The sequence below is a fragment of the Lactuca serriola genome, chromosome 9 (assembly GCF_051521515.1).
Source record: "Lactuca serriola cultivar US96UC23 chromosome 9, Lser_US96UC23_V15, whole genome shotgun sequence".
Classification (NCBI taxonomy): domain Eukaryota; kingdom Viridiplantae; phylum Streptophyta; class Magnoliopsida; order Asterales; family Asteraceae; genus Lactuca; species Lactuca serriola.
In genome coordinates this window covers 18,516,164-18,539,633 of record NC_136416.1, presented here as the reverse complement: position 1 = coordinate 18,539,633, position 23,470 = coordinate 18,516,164, and the positions used below count along the sequence as shown (strand labels likewise).

Genomic DNA, 23,470 nt, shown 5'->3' with positions numbered 1-23,470 from the left:
TAAGGATGTTAAAGTCAATTAGTTTGACTCTACTTCAGGTAAATTCCACTATCTAACTCTGTTAAGTTTCTATTCTGAGATTCTTGATACATGATGTGACTGGGTCACATGGTGATGTGTTAAGAATGAAAGAAAAGTGAAGAAACTTAAAGAAAGAATATGCTGAATCTGATCGCATAGATGGATTTCTATCGCATAGTTTGGAAAAATCGGATTCTTGAGCTACTTCTTAGGAGTTATGATATATTGCTTAGGAATAGATAACAACAAGTTTTCATGTGCTTATGGATTGTAAGGATAAGTTTTTTCCGCAAAGTTTTAAAATAAAAGAAAAATTTTTGATTTTATTTATTTTAAAAATATCCTTACAATGGCATTTGAGGAAAAATTGTTGCTTATATGATTCCATTAAGAGCAAGAGTGGAAATATGAAATTGATTCTTTCATTTATGGTAATGTCTAAATTTACCAAATAAGGAAAGATTCTCATCACCCAAGTTTCAATTGGACCGGAACTTGGAATCATGCAAGTTGTATAGCATGATGAATGAGAACTTTCAAGTTTTGGAAAATTAAGACTAATTACTTGTTCACATGGATGTGTGAGTCAAGCAATGGACTAAGGGATCGAGTACATAGTCTTGTGCCCTGATTTAGTCCACCACAAAAGTTTGATAAGACTATTCGTCATGATTTACTTAAGTTCAGTAAATATGATTATACTTACAAGCTTAAGTGTAACTCTGATACATTGGAAAATGGTTTCAATGTATGACAGAGCGAATAAGAAGAATCAATTTAGGCAGAAGGATAAAAGTTTCTCAAATCTGAAAAGATGGGAGAGTACTTTAGTATCAGCTTTTGTGATCATCTTAATGATTAAGAAACCATATCACAATTAGTTCTCTAAGGAAATCTTAGTGCATTCTTATGACTAAGAAGAGGGATCTTGAATTGTTGAAATGGTTAAATCAAGAAGATGAGTCATACCTCGTTCCAATACAAGTCTTAGAGTCATACTCCAAGATTGTAATTTGAGTGACATGTCTTAAAGAAGGTTTAAAACACTTGTCAAATGTAAGAGTAAAAGTTTTCTACTCTTGTACATTTGAAATTGGTAAGTTGTGATGTTTTGGATAAAACAAAGACCAACTTAGGCCAATTGTGTGAAGTTTTTGTCTTGATTAGAATCCACACTATATCTTGGATATTTGACAAGGGAGTCTTATATGTCAAGAGGACAGTGGGAGTCTTAAAGGTCTTGAAAGTCTCAAGAACTAATCAAGAATAGAACCTGAAGTTCTTCAATAGCACACGACTTGAGGTTTATAACCTATCGTGTCGACATATTCTGTGCCCATTCCAGTTGAAGTTGGCTTTGCATATGAGTTCTTAGAGTTCTCAATGTGTTGCATAACAACTTGGAAGCAATGGCAGGCCCTTGAGCTGCCAAGTGGCAAGAAGTTAAGATTGAGTTCAATCCATATGGTTTTGGATTTGTCATTATCTTTGTCTAGTGACTATGATTTTGACAATTCACATGGATAAGAACACATACACCATTAAATCTAAGTGTCATAAGGTTTCTCTCCGATTCATGAAAATGATGGTGAGGAAACACTTTCACTAAGTAGATTTTATCTAGATAGCAATTGTGATATTTGCATTCTCAAAGTCGTTAGTGGAGCGCGTGTGGTTAACCGGCACACTAATATGGACTTGTGAGAAGTGGCAAAAAGGTCTAACCATTATGATTACGGCATACCTCTTCATAATTGTTTAGACTCACAAGTGTGCTATCTAAGGGAAGGTGTATGATTTTGATAAAGTCTTATCAAAACAATCTAGTATCAGAAATCTGAACTTTGGTAAGAAAGTCAGCTGATTTCTGAGTACATGTCAAAGCTAGTGGGAGCATAAGTGTTATGCTAATAATCATCATGATAGTGGGAGCATGATAATTATGTTAAGTATTGCAAGCTAGCAATGTTAATTATAGAAAACAAAAGTTTCAATTAGGAAAAAGTTGTTTTGCTATAATTAAGGGAGAGGAAATTATGCTTCATCTCAAATCTATAAGCTTAGATCGTGAGGTTTTAATCATTTAGTCAAGGATATATATATGAATTTCATGTTGGAATGGCTCAACATAAGGAAATTCTGTATATGGGTCCATTATTTGCGTTCTAAAATTCGATTATGATTACGGCATCCCTTTTCATAATCTGAATTATGAGAACTTGGCAAATTGAAATGGACATATTATAGCAAAAGACTAGTTTAGTCTTTATGTGAGACATCATGAATCGTGTCCCATATGCTTCGGATATAGGATTGATTACATGTGCTATATTCATCCGTTCTAAAATTTTCCAAATGCCTGGGGCATTAAGAAGGGAAAAGGTTTAGAACTGGATATGACTAAAAGGATTAAACAATTGTCGAGGACAATCTAAGGTTTACCAAAGATTGGTTACTCAAGGACAATTGGAAGTATAGTGATAATTCTGGAAGGACCATATTGACATAATCTGTAAGGAGGCAACTCTTGTTCAGAAGTGATAGTCAAAATGGAATCTGGAAATGTTTCAAAGTTAGAATTTTCAATCTGTGTAAGATTAAGGAAACTTAATGCAAGAAGAATATTTCCAAGGAGTTGATCTCCTTTGGAATACTCTGTAATGATTGTTGCCAAGTCTTTATGACTTTGTGCATAATCATTACAAGAGGATCAATGCATATAAGTTTAGAATCTAACAGATTTCAGTAAATGGCATGAATTTGGAATTCTTGCATTTGCGGTAAGGATTTGGGAGTGTGAAAAGAGAATCATTGAAGTTATGTTCAATTGATCTAGTTCACAAAGTAAAGATCATAGACAAACATAGTATGCATACTTGGTGTGTGGCATGACTAGTGTTTAAGAAAACATAGTGTACATGCTTGGAGCATGGGACAACTATTGTTTTAAATTCAAGAATAAAGTTGATAGCTGAAACAGTATACAATGAATAATGTGTAATCATATGGTGATAAATAAAAGGTGTTTTATTTATGTTCAAAGAGTTGATACCATATTGGATTCAATTATTATTGTGTTTCACTTTGCATGTTTTGACTTCCCGAATAAATTGGGTTATTCTTCTGGAATGACTAAGTTATTCAAACTATCCACAGTCGGTCATATTTTGGAAGTAGATATGAATTAAGACTGTCATGATGGGTTGTAGAGGTCTAAGGTGTTGGACAAGGCTACAACAATCATGAGTGCTCATAAGTTCTGAGTATTGGATTCAACCCGCGCTCATTGGAATCACTTCATGGATTTTATCACGAGTGATCATGAGACGATAATATCTTATATTCTTCAAACCTAGAGATATGAGTTGTTACTATGAGTTGATAGTACATTGATTGCACGAAACCGCATTTGGTAACTCGGTGCTATAAAACGTGCTTTTGTGTATGATTCAACAAGTAGTAGAACAAGCCATATGAGTCGAAGTTTATCCGTTCCTTTTACCTTCGGGATAAAAGCGATATCTGTGGGCCCCTCGATGATTTGATGATGACAAATGGAATTGCTCGGCCGGGCCAGGACTGATTTGATTTGTTCAATTAGTCAGTCGTCATAAATCGGAAATCGGGAAACAACAGATGGACAGAGAGAATGATTATAATCCATGTCTCAGTCCATATGATATCTAGAATGGAGGAATATATGATCCCTTATCTAATGGACAAGTCACTGACAAAGGTCAGAGTTCATCTACAAGGTCAGAGTTCGACAGAAGCTTTTTGAGAGCTACGATTGCCGGTCGGTTCTTGAAGTCATTCGCAATAATAGTTTTAGACTTATCCAAGTGGGAGACTGTTGGATTAATGTCTAAGTCCATAACTATAATTGGTAAGACTTGACCCGACCCGACATGGTCCATTTGGGTTGCATACCATCATGCACTTGGATGAGAGAAATAAGACACTTATGGTTATTAATATATTATAAGTTCTAGTATATTAATAATAAGAATGATAAGATTATTTAATTAGTATTGATCAAGAATTAATCTAGGATTAATTAAGTGATCAAAAGAAGACTAATTAAATATATGGGTTGATTGTGTAAATCATCCATACTTGTATAGTGGGCTAATGCTCCATGGATAATCAAGTTTGGCTAAAACCCATAGGATGGTTCATGGATGCTCCATGGTGTATTTGTACCCATGGATCCAAGGAAATGGAAAGTCATGACAATTAGGTTTTGCCCTAATTGTAACACTATATAAAGATCTTATTCTTGACAAAATTGGCGACTAGTATTATTCTAGTGAGGGCTAGCCGATTTTGATAAGTGTAGAATTCCCTCAAGTCATTCCAAGTGTTTTGATGATTGTGATTCCATTTGAGGTGTCACACTTGGGGCACTAGGCACTCAAGCTTCATGAAGACTTTCTACATCAAAGAGGTATGTATTCTATCTTGCTATAGTTATTGTTTTGTATGCTAGATTAGGATAATACCTTGGAAGTTCTTATTTGCATGTATAATAGAGAAAACATAGATCCAAGGTATTTAGGGTTGCATGTACACTTAGGAGTGTTAGAATGCTCAAAACCCAACAATTCTAGCACCAACCAAGCCGTACTTAGGAAACCTCCCACATTGCAGCAAGTGTACCTACCATAATCATGGAGTTTGTCGAGACCTGCATTGCAATAAATGCAACATAAAGGGGCATACCGCCCGCATCTGTAGAACTCCGGTCGAGTTCATCATTGCAACTACCGATGTTGGAATCATTCCCATATGTCACCTTTGTGGTGAAATAGGACATTACAAGAGGGACTGTCCAACAGAGAAGAACGACGGGGGAGCAGGAGGATTTTGATCCCAATACATGGGAAAGCATCAAAGAACCTTGCTATATTTCGGTACGCTTCCAAACCCCGATAACTATTTATAATTATGATTACTTTTCCGTCCAAACTAAATCATAACACTTATATAAAAATTTGAAACCCTAACAGGTAAGCTATGATGACTTAGTGTATACATAAGGGTCATTTATAATTAAGATTTGTAGACTTAGAGTGAGTAATCCCGCCTCATTTCTTGTTCCTTGTTTGGTTGTGGATTTAGGGCAGGGTTGCTTAGTCTAAGGTCTTACCAATCTTAATTATACATGACTTGTATGCACCAAGCAATTATAGAGAGACCTAGTAAGGATCGTTTCATGAAAGTTCATAATTTCAAATTATCAGGACCCTCGTATTGGTAGTACCCACCAACTTCGAATCAAAAAGGGGTTCGTAGTGATAATAACAGAATAAAACCAGAAGCGCGAAAAACTTAGGTACTTAGGATATCATTCTAGTAATCATTCATCCCAGAACGACTTAATATCTATTTCATCGAGAAAATTCTGACATCCTCATTCGACATGGTTTGGCCTGGCCCTTACCATGTGAAAATTCTTATGTTGTATAAGAGAAATTTTCCTTAATCAGCTGTAAGATGAAATTCTTTCAATCCATAACACAAAAACCCTTAGGTTTCCTCTCGTTTCAAAACTTCAGAAGTACCCATGAGAAGAGTACCACACCATTCTAACCTACTTAGTAGACAGGAAACTTCAAACGAAAAGCACAGAAGTAGTCTTAGAAGTCAGTAACTACTGAAATACCTCAATAGATCTCATAGGAAAATCATTGTAACGCAGGTCAAGTTCAAGAATAGAGACTAAGAACTCATTAAATTGATCTATCGTTGCTAAGTGTATACACGAGGGTGGTATATAAGTTAGACTTAACAAGATTAAGGATGTGTGCTTCCGCCCTATCTCATGTTCCTTGTTTGGTTGTGGACCTGGGGCAGAGTCACCCATCTGAACGTTTTGGGAAATCTAAATTATATACGACTTGTATACACGAGGTGATGATGGATGAGCCAAGTATGAGTCTGATCAGGAACTTCGAAGCAAAAGCCAGCATCATGTATTCTACCAGGTAGAATTCAACATGAGACCACGACAGTGGGTCGAGCTACTAAATGACTACGAATTTGAAATTCGTTATCATCTTGACAAAGCCAATATAGTAACTAACACCTTAAGTCGAAAAGAGTACCTAGGTCATAGTTCCAATCATTGACTATGATAACCCATTCAAATCTCTCCACACAAAGTAAGGAGGCTCAACAGGAAGCCGTGAGACCTGAAAATGTGGCTAGTAGAGAAGATAACTGGAACGTGTGAGAGCACGGTATGCGAATATCTGTTATCTCCACTGAGATAATAGAATCATCTTCTAGTTCAGGCCGTCACTAAAAAAAATCTCTAGGAACTAGAGTAGTCATGATTCGATGGGATCAACTATGGTAAAGAATGGGATACCCATTTACCAATTAGTCGAGACCATTATCACACTAGCATTCAAGTTGCTCCATTCAAAACCTTATGTGGTCACAAGTATAGATCCCATCTGCACTAGACTAAATTAGGTAATATGCAACTAGCTAGCGATCCAATTTCAACACATCACCCTCGTTGATCTGGAATTCATCCGAGAAACTACTAAAAAAAAAATACGAATCGGGAAGCTCCATAAAGCTTCCAGAGTTAACCAGAGACACTACGGCTTCGATAAATGAAAACCCTTGGAATTCCAGGATTGATGACCTTGTCATATGAAGGTCTCACTCAGGAAAGACAAGATGCGCTTTATAAAGCGTGAAATACAAAACTCAAAGTACATAAGACCATTTGAGGTTATTACCAGAATTGGTCTTGTACCTTTAAACTTAGACTACCACAAAAACTTAATAACATTCATCCCATCTTTCGCATATCTAATTTTAAGAGGTGTCTATCTGATAAAACACTTGTTATTTCACTTGATGAAATCAAGTTATATAAAAGTCTACACTCTGTAGAAGAACCAATAAAAACCATGGATAGGGAAATCTAAAGAACCACGCAAAGTCTTATCCCGTTGGTGAAGGTTCACTGGATTACAAACTGGGGACCTGAGAAAGGGAAGATTAGACCTAGTCCATGAGTATCACTTTAGACTTAATTTCGGGACGAAATTCCCTCTAATGGGGGGATAATGTGACACCAGTCAAATTTTGGTCAAAAATAAATTGATCAATAAACATAATTGGGATGAACCAAGTGGTAGAGATTGTAAAAAGGTTTCCAAAAATATAAAGAATACTAAAATCCGGGTTATAACGAAGAAGTTATGATCAATCGGAAATCTGCGATAAAACCGGCAAAACACTATTCAGTGTAAAAAGCGAACTTTCAATAAAAGTTTTTTTAGACTTAACAATCTAAATAAAAGTTGTATAATATGTTAAACCGAGAACGTTCATAAAAAGAACGTCAAAATCTGACTTTGTATGAGGAAGTTATGATTTTTCGAAGTTTCGGTTTAGCAGTAGACAGCTAAAAATTTGAAATATAAATCGATCGATATTTAGCCGACGCAACTTAAACGAGAATCGAAGGTCTCTTCAAAAGTAGCACAACGGTAAAAAGACAGACGAAAACGGACATCGGATGAAGAAGTTATGAATTCTTAACGGATTTTCCTGTCCCGGTCTGTTAAAAATAATAATATTAAAAATAAAGTCAAAATTAGCCGACGAAGTCTAAATGAAAGTCGTAGAGTATAATTTTACCTACGTGTGCATATAAAGAACGTTAAAAACGGAGTTCGTATGCAAAAGTTATGAATTTTAGAAGTTTTTGGCTCAAAAACCGAGAAAAATCGCATAGTCACTATTCTGCCACGTCACCCTCGCATGCGAGGCTTCCACGTGTCATCTTCGGGTTGGACCGCAAATCGCCGTGTCACCATCGGATTGGACCGCAGCTGCGGTCCAGTAAGAAGCCTACACCTTCGCATCGGACACACCCTTCGCATACGTGGCCTTCTCTTATTGGACCGAAGTCCGGTCCACTCAGAAGCTGCCATGTCCGAAGCCTCGCCTCGTGTACTAGCCTCCTATCCGACGCGTGGCTGCTGACTCCTCGCCCTCGCCACCTGTCTTCTTCGAGACGCACCCTCGCACCCCTATATAAAGGGTGCGAGACTTCTTGGATTTGAGAGGTTTTTCACCCCAAATTTCACCATTTTTCACCTTTTCACCCCTCGACTTTCTCACGACCCCCGAAGGCCCTGGTATCACGTCTAAAGCCTGAAGCAAGCCCCAGAGCCCCGGAATTCTCAAGAATTCATCCTCTCTCCTGTTGAAACTCTACCCAGTTTGAGCTGGTTTTTCGTCAAACAAACTCTTTTCCGGGAAACGAATCGTTGCCCGAATCACCGCTTATCAAGGTGAGTTCATACCCCTATAAATTACCTTTTTAATGGTTTTTAAATGCTTTTTAGGAGGGAATACAAGTTTAAAACAATATTAAATTGTGTTAATAACTGTATGTGATAATAATCACACAAAGAGTTTCTGTATGCTTTTAAGAATTACCAAATACATCCAAAATGACTTAAAGCCATGTTAAATCTTTAAAGTCATGTAAGCTCCGTTAAATTCTTTGAAAAATGTTTTATAAACTATTTCAAATTATAAATGCCAAAAATCATGTTTATATATGTATAAATATATAAATAAGATTTGAAGGGCTTAGGACTAATGAATTATCTTATTTCCTTTTCCTTGTTTGGATGTGGAGTTAAGGTTGTGTTATTTGTCCGAAGGTCGTTTCCTTCTTTATATATATATATATATATATATATATATATATATATATATATATATATATATATATATATATTATACATATATGAGTACAAAAGGTTACTCCTTTTGGTATCACCACCTTTGTATCGGGCTGAGCAAATGTGTTCATCGATGAGAAATCATGCTAATTAGATTAGAGCATATAAATTATAATTGGTATAATTTATGATTCAAAACTAAATATACAAGTATGATTCACGACTGTATACTTTCCAAGGAAATTACCAACAATTCATTTATCTATACCAGGATATGTATAATGCCTTTAATATACGAATAACATATTAAAGAAGTAAAGATACATCATACCGGGTTTGCATTAACAAAGGTATGATACAGAGTACCAGGGTTAGCAATCACGGGGTAATAATACATCATACCGGGTTTGCATTAACAAAGGTACGATACAGAGTACCACGGTTAGCAATCATGGGGTAATAATACATCGTAAATCTCGTTGAAACAATAAATTTGTGAGAACCTTCAAGGTGTACTTATCTAAGTACGACTTTAAGTCCTAACCTATTAACCAGAATCTCTTGTAGGGAGAGCGTGAATTTGTGTATAGATCTATATAGGACTGACAATCCCGCATCTCTATTGTTCGCTACAGTTTGGACGGCAGGCCTAGGGTGTCAAATATCATTCCATTCCGACGCCTGAAGAATGTCGCCGCAGGCATATCAGTCATATTAGTATGGTTAATAGAACTCACATGGATAAAACAATGAGTGAATTACTAAGTAATATACTTCTCTTAAAACCGTAAGAAAAGATAATTACATCCCGACCAAATATACCTTCTGTAGTTTTTACTTACAGTAAAAGCTACGTATCATGAAATCAAGTATGGTAAATATACTTGTACTTCTGTTTTTGAACATTTAAAACCACAAAGCAGTATTATGGATAATATAATATTTTCCAGGATTAATACTAAGGTTTTTACCATTGAACATATATAACTAATAATACTTTTACAAATGAAACGGTTTATGGAATTAAACCACTCTTTCAAAAGAAACGGTTTATAGGATTAAACCACTTTTACAAATGGAACTGTTATGGGATTAACCATTTTTACAAAGGAACGGTTATGGGATTAAACCACTTTTACAAATGAAACGGGTTATGGAATTAAACCACTTATCAAATGAAACTTAGTCATTCAATCTCTGTAAACTATTATAACATAAAAGACCTTTAGTGGTTAATTCTATAAGTCCTTAGCTATTACATCAGAGGTATATATAAGTAATATCCGATTGACAGTGAAATGTGTGACTTCCGCCTTACTTCCTGTTCCTTGTTTGGTGGTGGGCTTAGGGCAGATACACCCATTTCACTGTCAGTTCGATATTTGGTTATACATAATTAATATAAACTAAGTAATTACAGAGGGAAACTATTGAGGTTATCAGTTTATCACCTCAGGAAATATAGGATTTTCTGGAGGAACCAGTGAACTTTTCCAAAGAACCTAGAGTATACTTTACAGAACTAAAATATTTATGAACTCACCAGCTTAAATGCTGATCTACTCTTTTCAAATAACTTGTATCCTCAGGAATCCAGTAGACAGGTACACTCCCGAAGCTCTTGCGAAGACTACCTAGTACCGTACCGTGACTCTTGTCTTCTACTGTACCTACTTTGGTATTTGAATATGTAATGTTTAAACACTTATGTAAAACTTATACTTATTAATGAAATGATTGTTTGTACTTGGATTACTATATTGCATGTGTTGTGATACTTACATGAAGTCCTCCGCCCCCGAACGTTTCCGCTGTTCTGGTTTGGGGGTGTGACACACTATACTTACCATGAGTGGTATTTTTGTGTGACCGAGATGTATTATGTGTTTATCTGTGTATTGTGATATTCTGCATTATATCTTTGTGATTTATGCTGAGTATTATTATTATGAGCTTATTGAGTTAGGACCGGAGAGTCCACCCGAGTTGTGGGATCGGAGGGTCTCCACTGAAACACATTGACCAGAGGGTCGTATTGAGTTAGCCTCGAGTAGCTAATGTGATGTGTGTGGTATTTTGAGAAACTCACTAAGTTTCGTGCTTACCGTGTTATGTGATGTGTGTGGTATTTTGGGGCTTTTGACCGGTGCATGACAACGCCTCAAATCGTAATGGTTTCCATATGTAACGGACGTGTTTGTTGGGAGCACACATGACTTTCCCTTCCATTTCAAAAAAAGATTTAACTTCTAATGACTTTACATATGCGATTTCAATTTGGTAGAATGGATCTTTTACACAAAATTTCTTTACAAAATTTCTTTCTCGAAAACATAAAAATCAATAAGTGTATCGTTTTATGTATCTCTGATTTCATCTGAAATCCAGATATTGATTTCTTAGATTATACCTAAACAACTTTCTTGTTGACCTCGAAATTACATATTTTAAAGATGTGTATATTTGATTCGTTATGATATTCAGAAACCTTTTTTTTTTCTAATATTATATTAACTAAAAATGTATTAGGTTGATGGAGTTATATGAAAAAATGGTGTTGGCTGGAACCAACATGTAAAAGAGCAGAAGCAAATAACCAGTTAAATTAAAACTTGATTTCCCTAAAGGTGCACAAATGGTTAAAAATAAATGGGAAGGACGGGGAGGCACCCCAAGATAATCAATCCTCCACACATGGTATTGCAACTTTGGTGCTTCAAGCAGGTTCGTCAACTCGTTGCTCCCCTCTTTCTCTTTTCTCTTGCACATTGTGCTTCTTTATTTTTACCATATGTTGTTTTGAATGTTTCTCATTTAGTGGACCGGAAAATATACCATTTTATAAGATTGATTCTATATTATTCACCGATCAAAAATTATCATGCTAGAGAGAGTCATTTATTAACCCACTAAAAGTTGTCATCTAATTTGCGGAGAGTAGAATTTCAAATACTTTTATTAAACATTAAAATATTATATGTATACAACTTAATTTCTAAATATTATTTTACCCTTCACTTTAAAACATCAAAATATCATATATGTTATTCTTAAATATTGAAATATGATATGTCATTCTTGAACAACAAACTATCAATAATAATATCTAAAATATCCATAATTTACAACATGACAATATTCAACAACAAAAATTAAGCAATAAATTCATACATTCTATGGAAAAGGCTGAAGATGAAGCAATTTGTTTGTCAAGAAAGCAACATTTCAATAATTTAAAAGTAGATGTTTCATTATTACAGACGTAAGGATAAAATGTTAAAAAAAATTTAATTATTATAATAATTCTAAGAAATAATTATAAACTATCAAAGACATTGTAAAAAAAAATAAATTAGACAAATATTATATTTTGAAGGTTTAAAAATGGTATATGAAATTCTCCTGTTGGACAATGTCGATTTTGATCCTAAATCTAGAAACTTAAATTTTTTACGATTAGTGAATTTTTATGTTGTGGTAAAATTTGTATGTTCGTATAAGCAAAAATATATCTCTTGAAGGGGTTTTATTATATTTTGCCACTGAATCCTAATTCAAAATATGTGTTTTGGGCCGCTTGTAAGGATTTGAAAGAAGATTTAAGCATAAATAAAGAAGAAAATAGGCAAAAACTTTGGGCCAAGTAAAATACCTAGTGCACAAACTGATATTTTTCTAGATCTTGATCGGATTTTGGCCAAACCGGTTTCTAGCAAAAATATGCAAACGGAGAGAGTTGGATTAGGAACCGGATTATGTAGACCGCGTGAAAAAACCAAAAACTTTATATAATTTTTGATTTTGAAAAATAACAAAACAGAATTTGCAATACATTCAATCTAAAAACAGAAAACAAAACATATCTAATAGAAATAGGCAAGATTTTTAGTCTTCGGATTGTTTTAGGGTTCAAATTCAAATGCTATTTTTCTACTTTAAGTTTTTAGAAACGTGTTTCTTGGGCATACAAGATAGTACAATTACTTTTTTTTTGTGCACCTCAGCCTAGCACATTTCAATTACTTTTGTAAAGCTTGTATTTTTCTTGCATGCAAGCTTGGTATATTGTAAGCATATGGTAAGCGACATGACACCTATGGTTTAGCTATTGGAAGAAAGTATTCCGCATAATGATGTCAAGTATTAATGTATTATGTAAGCTCGTAGAAGTTTTTGTGGAGTTTCTTGTGAAGTTGATGTCAAGCTTTACTTTTTGATGTGAAAATGAGGATCTCCAAGTTAAGTTTCAACTTCATATACGAGGATTTGGCAACCTTAGGTGTTATCATCAACTTAATTTCAAAATAATCACATTTTTTATCCAATATATCCCAAAATATAGAGAAAAAAAATCAAAATTGTCCAAGTAGAATAAAAGAAATGGGTTTTAAATAGAGCTGTCAAAATAAACACTTACAGTCTAAGGTTATACCTTATAACAAATAATTTTAAATACGGATCAAAACAGTTGAATAATTTAATTGAGGCCGGGAAAAAAATTGTCCTTCACTTTTTGTATTTTATAAAACTAAACAATGAAATATGCTGATACAAACTATACTTATAAGATAATAAGATAATAATATACTTTAATTAGATAAAACCTTTCAGGAGGTTGAAGCATTTAAGTATACTTTATGAGATTTAAGAGATTATCCCCAAATTTTACTCATTTACCGTTTAAGGTATAAAACATAAATGCATGTATGAGTATGAGCTTAAAGATAGTGAAAAACAGAAACCCAAAAAGATTGAGGAAATTGAACCAAATTCACTGTTTAAAGCAAGCAACTTATTCAATCAAGTCCATGCGTGTACACAAACAAATCTGATAGGCATAGGGTAAGTATCTAAGTATTAGAGAATCAAATATATGTTTTGTTTTTCTTCCTAAGTTTCTTCAGTAACTAGTTTATACGTACTAACCTGTGTAAAGCTGAAATGATGAAGTCTGCACTCTGCACATCTGAATCTCTGGATTTGGTTGATTTATTCAGAGGGAGGCCGGTTTTCAAAGTTGTATAACTGGATCTGCTCCAGCATTCTCACAACTTCATGGATGGTGGGTCGACTATCAGGTGACTTGACAACACAAGCCAAACCAATCTGCAACATTTGCATCATCTCCTCTTCAATGTTATGAAATCTCATGAGCTGGATATCAAAAACCTCAGCTGTCCATTCTTCCCTCACCACTGACTGAACCCACCTAGGCAGATCCACCATCTCTCCTCTCCCTGGAGATTGAACTGGCTGTTTCCCAGTTAACATTTCAAGCAGGAGGATCCCGAAGCTGTATACGTCTGATTTGTGAGAGTGTTTTCGGGTTTCAACAACTTCTGGAGCTCGGTATCCAGCAGCATGGGATGATGATGGTGCAGGATGGAAGTTCATGAGTGGAACTAACCCCATATCAGAAATCACGCCATCCATTTCGTGGTTGATAAGAACATTTGAAGACTTTATGTTTCCATGGCTGAACTTTGGGCCTCCAAAAGAATGGATATGAGAAACGCCTCTTGCAGTTCCAAGGGCGATCTTGATTCTAGTTTCCCAGTCTAGTGGTATTCTCCCAGAACCACTGTTTCCTGCATGCGGTTTTATTGTAAATTAGTAATGACAATTCACAAAGACAAAGAAAGATTGGATTTTTAACAAAATGCTTACCATGTAAGAGGGACATTAAGCTACCTCCAGAGAAATAGTCATACACAAGAAGCTTCTCGTCCTTTGAGTAAAAGTAAGCACGAACAGGGACAACATTGTGGTGATGACTAACTCTCTCTATTATCTCCATTTGCTGTTCAAAGTCTTTCTTGACTGCTGCTACTTCTTTCAACCTTTTCACAACCACAGTGGTTGACTCCTCCAAGACCGCTTTATAAGCTGTTCCGAAACTACCCTTCCCTAGCACCTCAGCAGAAGCACGCAACAAGTCTTCAAGATCAAAGTTATAAGAAGAGCCTTGAAAGAAAACCAGCTTGTTGTTATCAGTATCTAGCACCCCACTACCAAATTCCTCACTGGGCTTCTGACCATTTCTGTTAGTGAAAGACTTCCCTCTCTCAATCCTACGTATATCACCACTTTCTTTCTTAAGACAGCAGCAGAGGACAAAGATAATAACTAAAACCAAAACTGCAACGCCTCCTCCTGCTGCAATTGCTATAATAGCCCATAATGGGAATTTGAATTTCCTTGAGGAAGGAGGATGGTGTAAACAAGACTTGAGAGGTACACCACACAAGAAAGGGTTTCCCAGAAACGATGCACTTGGTAAAGCTTTGAAGGATGAAGGGATAGAACCGTTGAGATGATTGTTGCTTATGTTGAAATGTTTGAGTTTTGGGAATGTGACATTTGGGATTGGACCAGAGAGGGAGTTGTTTTGGAGGAATAATCCGGTAAGGCGTGAGAGAAACTGGATAGTTGCTGGAATGTTTCCAGTAAAGAAATTGTATGATAGATCAAGGATATGAAGTCGGCGAGGAAGAAAGTCTGGAATGTTACCAGTGAAGTTGTTATGTTGAAGGAAAAGAGAACGGAGGGAAGGAAGGGAAAGGAGATCAGATGGTAAACTTCCATTCAAGAAATTTGATCGAAGGCTGAGAACTCTCAAGGCATCAAGCTCTCCAAGAGTGTTGGATGGTATGGGGCCTGTAAGTCCAACTGCAGGAAGTCTAACAATAAGGACTCGAGTGGCATCAGGTGTACATGTAATGCCTACCCATGATGTGCAGATGTTAGTAGAATTGTCCCATTGGAGCTTTGAACCATGTGGAACAGCAGCTGCAAAAGCCTGTAGAGCTTGTTTATCTGAGTTCAGGTCAGCAAACACCAGAGGAAGAAGGGAAATTATGACAAAAACTTGCAAAAATAGTTGACTGGAGCAGAGTTTCATGAGGATTTTTTCACACAAATGAAGCTTGTGGTGATCCATGTCGAGTGTCTTTCCTGGTTCAGCCACACAAAAAGAAGATTTGGATAATAGTGACAGTAAGTTATCTAGAAAAAGAGGAATTTATGAAAAGAGAACCCAATATAAAATCAATGCTGTAAATGAATTGTCTATAAATGGAAAGGCATGTATCTAATTTTAGTTTTTTTTTTAATCTTTTTTATATGTCAATTTTATTTATGATTTAATTGAATTCAATACATATCGATTGAAGGCAAACAGGCAACAAGCTGCGCCGCTAGCCCGTTATGCAAATGCAAGTTTCCTTGTAGCATGTTATCTCTGTATCATAGCAACCTAAATCTGTCTATTTCTGTAGGAAACAAGAAAATTCTATTGCATCAGTCTTGAACTTTGTGGATTTCCCATGCTTCAAGTGAAAAGACACAACGATTTGGTTTAGCAAATCTTCATGTACATGTGAACAAGTTACAGATTAATTCATTCAGCTAATCCACCATAATCAAAGCAATTAACATGTTAAGTTGCACAGTAACAGATTATCTATGTATTAGTCAATCTTAATCGATGAACTTAATTAGGAATATTAGATTACCATAACAATCATCTCATTCTGATAATTTTCTACAGAACAACATTTTACATCTAACTAAACTTAGAACGAACAATAATTCTAACCAGAATGCATTAATTGTTTATTAAATATACAGATTTTATGCTAGTTTGGCTAGTTGCAAATGGCATGCAAGTAGATGATAATTTCGCTAAACAAATTCACGAACAAACACATATTTAACTAATATATGATTACATGAACAGTAATATATAACTACATGAACTCTCGACGAAACAACGAGATTTCAATCTAATAAATCTAAACTGTAAATAGCGTACAAGCAAGAGAACTTTTCATCGAACAAAACTACACGCACGCCAGAATTTCAATGGAAACTCACCTCTAAACATTAAGACGCACAATGCTTCTGAAGATCTTATGTTTGAATGTTGAGCTCCGAGTCGTCATTAGAGGTCCAAACTATTAAAGCAGTTCTAATTCCCCCGCCAATGCGTCGAGAACATTCTTCAGAGAAAATCCATCAGCATTTTCCTTACGAAGTTCGGATGATATAGAAACAGGAGATGTTAATTTAGGAGAAAAATGGAACTCGCTCACTTGAAATTGACGTGAAACAGATGAACAAGCATCTAAAACTTCAGCAACATTTTATCTGACACGCTCAAATGCAACGTATATGTGTTGATTGAACTGGATTAGATTACTTATACTCAAAATTCATCATGAACTTAGTCTAAATTTGAAGAAATCGGAAGAACACGCACTCACGCAGGAGTGCGTGTGTGTATGTTTGTGTTAGAGAGAGAGAGAGAGAAGCACACTGGTATTGTTGACTCCAACAAACTACTGTGTGCGAGGGTGGGGAGATACACTCGCCGGTATTATTTGATTTTATTCTAATTCTTTTTTCAGATAATTACATTCTTTGTTCGATTTAAAATATTGACAAGTTTGCTTTGAGAAAAAATAAAATAACATTGTTCTTATTCAACTCAACCCAAAAAAAATATATAAAAATAGGATTTGTTTATTTGCTCTATGAAAATCGTTATAGTCTGTGAAACCTAAAAAGCATATTAAACATTCATTAGTTTGAAAAAATAATCAGAAAATACAAATTGAAGATACCATAATACTTTATGGACACCGAAAACATGGACACTGAAAAAAAAAATCCCATACAAGCAATACGAAATATCTAATTATACATCTTCCTTATCTTCCCTAACCTATTTAAATACTCCCCAGATATAATGGCTCGTAACAATAACAATTAGAATAAGAGAAATTAAATATTTTCCTATCTTTTGATCCTATCAATTTTCATACTCATTTAAATGATGACCTGTGTCATATTATTATCCTAAAATATTGTTAAATCACATTAAATGAGCATTAAATGTTATACATGTCACCATTTAATTGGATAAGAGTATATGTAGGAGCAATGAGTTACAAGGTAATTATCTTTTCGTCTTGTTCACATGTATGCAACTTAATTTTTTTTTCTATATATATTTGACAATTTAACTTGTTAAATGTGTTCACATATTACCATTGTTACCTACTATAACATGTGACAATGATAATATGTGAACACATTTAACAAGTTAAATGATAAAATGTGTACAAAAAAAAGAAAATTATCTAAATATAAACAATTTTTTTTTACAAATTTCTTACGGTTTTTTATAAAATCTTACAATATTTTTATTATATTTTTTTCTTATAGGTTTTTTTAATATAATATTTTAAACTTTGCTTATAAATTTTTAATTTTTTTATAATTTTAATACAAATGCTTTTAAATCAAATATTTTATAAATGTTTTAAATTTTTCTTACAAATTTTTACCTTTTTTTCGTACAATTTCTTTTGTAACTTTTATATATTTATTTCTAAACTTTCTTTTATAATATTTTTAAGAGGAAATCACACAAATGTCCTACAAACTTTCTAATTTGACCGACGGATTTGATTTTTAATTGAGATTTATTTCGTGATTAAGAAATTCCTTTTACATGCCAATAATATTTTAATTATGTTTATAAATTAATTAGATATTAATATATTTAATATAACAAAAATATTATATCTTTAAAATATCAATAAAAAATTACTAAAGAAAGTAGGTTGTTTTATTAATTTGAAATTTTGAATGTATTTGGATGACCTTGAAAATTTGAATGTATTCAACCCATTAATGCAATTATGACATCCACAAAGACAAAACTGAAAAATTAGTCCTTGTGGTTTTCTAAAAACTTTGGATAGGGTCCAAAACGTTTTTAACTTGCATAGAAGGTCCAAAATCAAGAAATTCCTGCGATTTTAGTCCAAAAAAACTTGAAAAAACGGTTATACCCTTATTTATTTACTTTTACATTTTTTACATTTTATTAACATTTCAATAACAAAAATATTAATAATAATAAAAAGAAAATAGGTAAAACTCTCCTTCTCTATCTTATCTCTCTCTCTCTCACACACACACATACACACACAAACACATACTTGCAGGCGATCAAACCCAAAAGGCTAGAACATCTCCGACGCATCCCATCCTCCGATGTATGTTATCGTTCACCCCTCCCTTTCTCTTCAAAACCCACAGCCATATTTCACACACGGACATTAGTTTCTTCGTTTTTTTATATTTGTGATTGTATATAAAACCAGTTTCAAAATTCAATCTAAAGCTTGAAAATTACACATACATACGCACCGTTGGTAACTCCTCAAAACTCGAGGTTTCTCTAATAATCTTGCATCCGGTCTCATCCTAATCCCTCCCTTATCAGCAAATGAACGAAGGAAAACTAATTTCATAACCTCTACTCAGTTGACTTGTGTGGTATTAAAATACAATGGTTGGTGGTTTTTGACACCAGTGAACATAACCCACCATTGGTAACTCCTCAAAACTCGAGCACCATTGACCGATCTGATCTTTGCTTCCCTCTCTCCCCACCGTTCAATCACCCTACCTGGAATCTATTTTCCAGTTCCAAAATTGGAATCCGCAAAACCCAAAACACATTGCATCTGATTTCAAATCGAAACTTACCTCTTTTTCTCTGTAACACACATCAAATTTCTTTTTCTTTTGATCCAATGTGACCATCTCAGTTCTCTATGCAAATTAGATTTTCACTGAACCTGAAAAACTTCTCCAGAAAGGCGATACATGGTTCAAAGTTTAATTTGACCTCCTGAATGGGAAGGGGGTTTCATTGGAGCTGTGTTTAGGAAACCTACAGTGGGGTTCACTCATCAAGAGGCTGCACAGTTGACAGGAGGATGCCGACAATGGGGTTGGGAGGTAGACTCTTGAAGATGAAATGACAAAAAAACTTGTAGATGTCTGACAATGGGGTTTTACCATCGAGGTTTCGTGATGGCAGGTTTCAATCATCAAGAGGTGAATCCATTGGTTCAAGAAGGAGAGGGGGAATAGAGGCGATGAGAAGTAAGATACTTACCGGTGATGAAGGGTGGCGAGAAATCTGGGCGGTCGACAGCGACCTTAGGGCGGCGGCGTTAGGGCTTCTCGACGGGAAAGGTGAGTGAGAATGGAGAGCAATTTTGACGCCGATGACTTTTTGATGAGTGAGAGAGGGAGAAAGAAATGAGTCGAGGTGTTGTAGCTTGTAGGGCCCATTTCTTTATTATTATTATTATTATTATTATTATTATAAAACAATTAAAATAAATAAAGAAAATTTTAAAAAGAAATTAAAAAGGCATAAAAGTCATTTCAACTATTTTAGAGACTAAAACCAAAGAAAATTTTTGTTTTTACACCTTATCCAAAGTTTTTAGAAAATCAGATGAACAATTTTACAGTTTTGTCCTTCCACAAAGGAAAAACAAAAGGAGTGAAACAAGTTGCATGCAACGTCCAAACCTTTGATGGGACTTATTGATCATATATCTTCTAATGATCGTTATTACGTAAATATCAATCAAAATATCTTCTTTTCGTGGATTGTCCATTAAAATAACTTAAAACAAACAAAAATCTTTATGATACCAAATGAAAATCTAAAAGGAAATGACAAATTATATAGAAACGGTACACGGTACACATGCCATACAACTTTAAGATTATAACTTTTAAGGTAATAAATATGATTCTAAATGAACAAAATTTACGTTTGTTTAAGTTAACAAATATGATTATAAATGAACTAAACGTTTGTTTAAGTTAATCGAACAAACAAATAGGTATGAACATATAAACAAACAATTTTATTTAGCAAATTATTATGTTCATATTTGTTTTGATGTTCGTTAAGATGCTAAATAAAAAGAAAGGTTCGTAAACAAACGAACTTAAAATACATAAATGATAAATAAACAAATAAAAATGAATATAAAGATCCAAAACAACCGTAAAACTTGACCGTCAACATCATTGATATGTTGACTGTACTTATCAATGTTATTTTTGATATTTTTACAAAACCTAGAATTAATAAAGTTAAGTCTCAACTATGCTTTCACTTTCACTAATTTTAAATATTATACATGTAATGCAATACAATAATTGAACATAAACAAAAAAATATAAAAAGAATGAACATAAACGTATATAAATAAATATAAATGAAGTAATACAACCGTATACTGTATTCGGTTGTATTTGGTTGATTAACTAAACAATAAAAAAACAATATTTATATTCATTTATTTATTAAATAAATAAATATAAATAAATTTTCCGTCGAACAATTTATTCACAGGTCGCTACACATTTAGTTCATTTAGAGACCTAATAATAAATGTAATAAATGTAAATCTTAATATGTTACAAACTGCTACTATTATAAAAATTTACATATAGAATTTTAAAATATGAAACCACAAACTAAAAATGGTGCAATGACATGCTTGTGGCATACTGGCATATGAGTATGACTATTTTTCAATTGGCACAGTCTTAGACACATAACAATGCCGTTTTTCTTAGTCTTTCTTATTAGTATTAACTAGATTATATCCCGCGTTAAACGTGGGAAACGCATAAAAAATATATAATCGTTTATAGATATTGTATATAATGATTATAAAAAAATATATGGTTATTGATATTATTGAAATGTGTAGAAAATGCACTGAAAACGATAAATATATATAATCATTAAAAGATATTTTTATAGACATCATTTTTTGTTTTATTAGTTGAACGACTTTCTTCGTCTCATATAGTTATGATATTTATATATTTATAAGCATTTTAATTAGACGTTCCTTGCATAATAATATTACCTAATTTAAACATATATTGACAACCAATATACCGTTTTTTCTATTGCATTAAATATTCACAACTATTTCATTTATTCAAATAAAGTTATGTAATATAATTTATAAAATGTTAAATGTTATATAGATTTAATTTTAGTATATCATCATTGGAGATTCTTTTCTAAATCATGATTGGGTTATTTTAAATTGATTATAAATATAAATGCTAGCTTTTATGTTTGTTTTTATTTATTTAGTGTTCGCAAGAACTTTGCATTAGTTTTGGCGCAACTTTGAATAATTTTAGTATATCATCAATGTAATTTGATATATCTGTCAATTATATGAAATATCAAATAATGGCATTTTATTACTATTGTGATAATTTAGTTTATATATTCTATTTTCACTAATCTTAACGGTCTTATTTTTTCTAATAACCGTAACGTTTTTACTAAATGTACTTTTTACAAATCTCCTAATATCTTATAATTTTTATCTTACTTTATAATTTTTCATAACTATGTTATTTTCAAGATTGACTGCTTTAATAGTGTTTTTTTTTCAGTTTATTCAATTTTATATTTCATTGTACAACATCATCGTTTGTATGTATTCTGAAATTTCACTTTAAAAATGTTTAATGTTTACACCTTGATATTAATTTTTTTAATAAACTCGTGTAATAATTATGGAATATATATCTCATTTTAATTAACATTCACTTCCTTTATTATATCAAATTCCTCATTAAACGGATATACTTTTGGAAAATAATAATTATAATAGGGCAACATTATCTAAGACGTAAATGTTTGTTGAAATTTAAATTTTATATAAAGAAAATACAAATTTAAATTTGTTGAAATTATGGATGAAATTACTGGCGAAAATCTATTTTGGAGGGAGTTGTATTTTGTAAGGTGTAATAATATTACAAAATTTGAAATATCTATATTTGTTGTGTAAATTAATAAATTTTATTGTTATTATACAAAGATAAAAAAGTAGGTTGATATGATATACAAAAACATAATAATTTCAATGATATTTTAAAATCATGCCAAAATTAACCGGATTCTTATGACATAAAAATTAAAAAAAAAAAATCATAATTATCTCTAATATATAAAAGTAACATTTTCGTAATTAATGTCAGTTCCCAAGATAGTTAATTTTTGTTTTGTTAAAGGTACCTAATATCTTTTCATATTTATTTGAAAAGTTTCAGAAAAGTAGTTAACTGATTTCATGTAATTTGTGACAAAGAAAATCGAAATATATGAATACATACATTTGATATAGGAACAAAAAATAATCGAAAAAAATATAAAAAGCGAAAGAAGGTACTGACCTTCTAGCGCACAAGAGCGAATGTTTATAGTAGAGAATGATGATGGAAGTTATAAGCAATATTAACGATGTTGTAGGAGAAGGTTTGAAGAAAATAAACGATTGAAAATAAATATGAGTCGCGGATTCAATGATGAATCGTATATGTATGTGATAATTTGAATATGATTTTTCGGTGTTAATGATTTCCTAATAAAAAAAGATTTTATATTAATGGTTTACTAATATAAACGGATTTATATTAATGGTTGATATTAAGGCCTTGATTGAAATAATTTGTTAGTAATATGTTTTTAAAATTGACCATATTAAAATCTTCATAGCTGAAAATTCAAGATGTAAAATATGGAAAGCTTTTATTGGAATTAAATACATTCCATTTCAATGAATGTAAGTTATTAATTGATGATTGGAAAACCTTTATTGGAATTAAATACATTCCATATGGGGAAGATGATGTCAGCAGTTTGATCTAAGGATGGAAAAAATAAGATTAAAATACAATCAATGGTCCAGATTATTTAAGATGATGTCATAATGTTTCTCTTTTAATAATATTTAAGATTGTTTAAGTGGAAAAATCATCACTTTTTTTTATTAACACATCACATTACTTTTACGTCATCT

General features: G+C 33.0%; 1 long non-coding RNA gene and 1 pseudogene across 2 annotated transcripts; both read right to left on the bottom strand.

The window, feature by feature from the left end:
* Window positions 1–13,495: 13,495 nt before the first annotated feature.
* On the bottom strand, window positions 13,496–17,145 carry LOC145073499 (putative inactive receptor kinase At5g58300; annotated as a pseudogene). Its single transcript, XR_013691396.1, has 3 exons — window positions 16,620–17,145; window positions 14,412–15,698; window positions 13,496–14,332 (listed from the first exon to the last, which is right to left on the bottom strand). The product of XR_013691396.1 is annotated as a putative inactive receptor kinase At5g58300 (transcript).
* Window positions 17,146–18,586: 1,441 nt separating this feature from the next.
* On the bottom strand, window positions 18,587–19,907 carry LOC145075140 (uncharacterized). The gene is made up of 2 exons (XR_013692351.1): window positions 18,966–19,907; window positions 18,587–18,839 (listed from the first exon to the last, which is right to left on the bottom strand). It is a non-coding gene; the product is annotated as an uncharacterized LOC145075140 (long non-coding RNA).
* Between the last annotated feature and the right edge of the window lie 3,563 nt (window positions 19,908–23,470).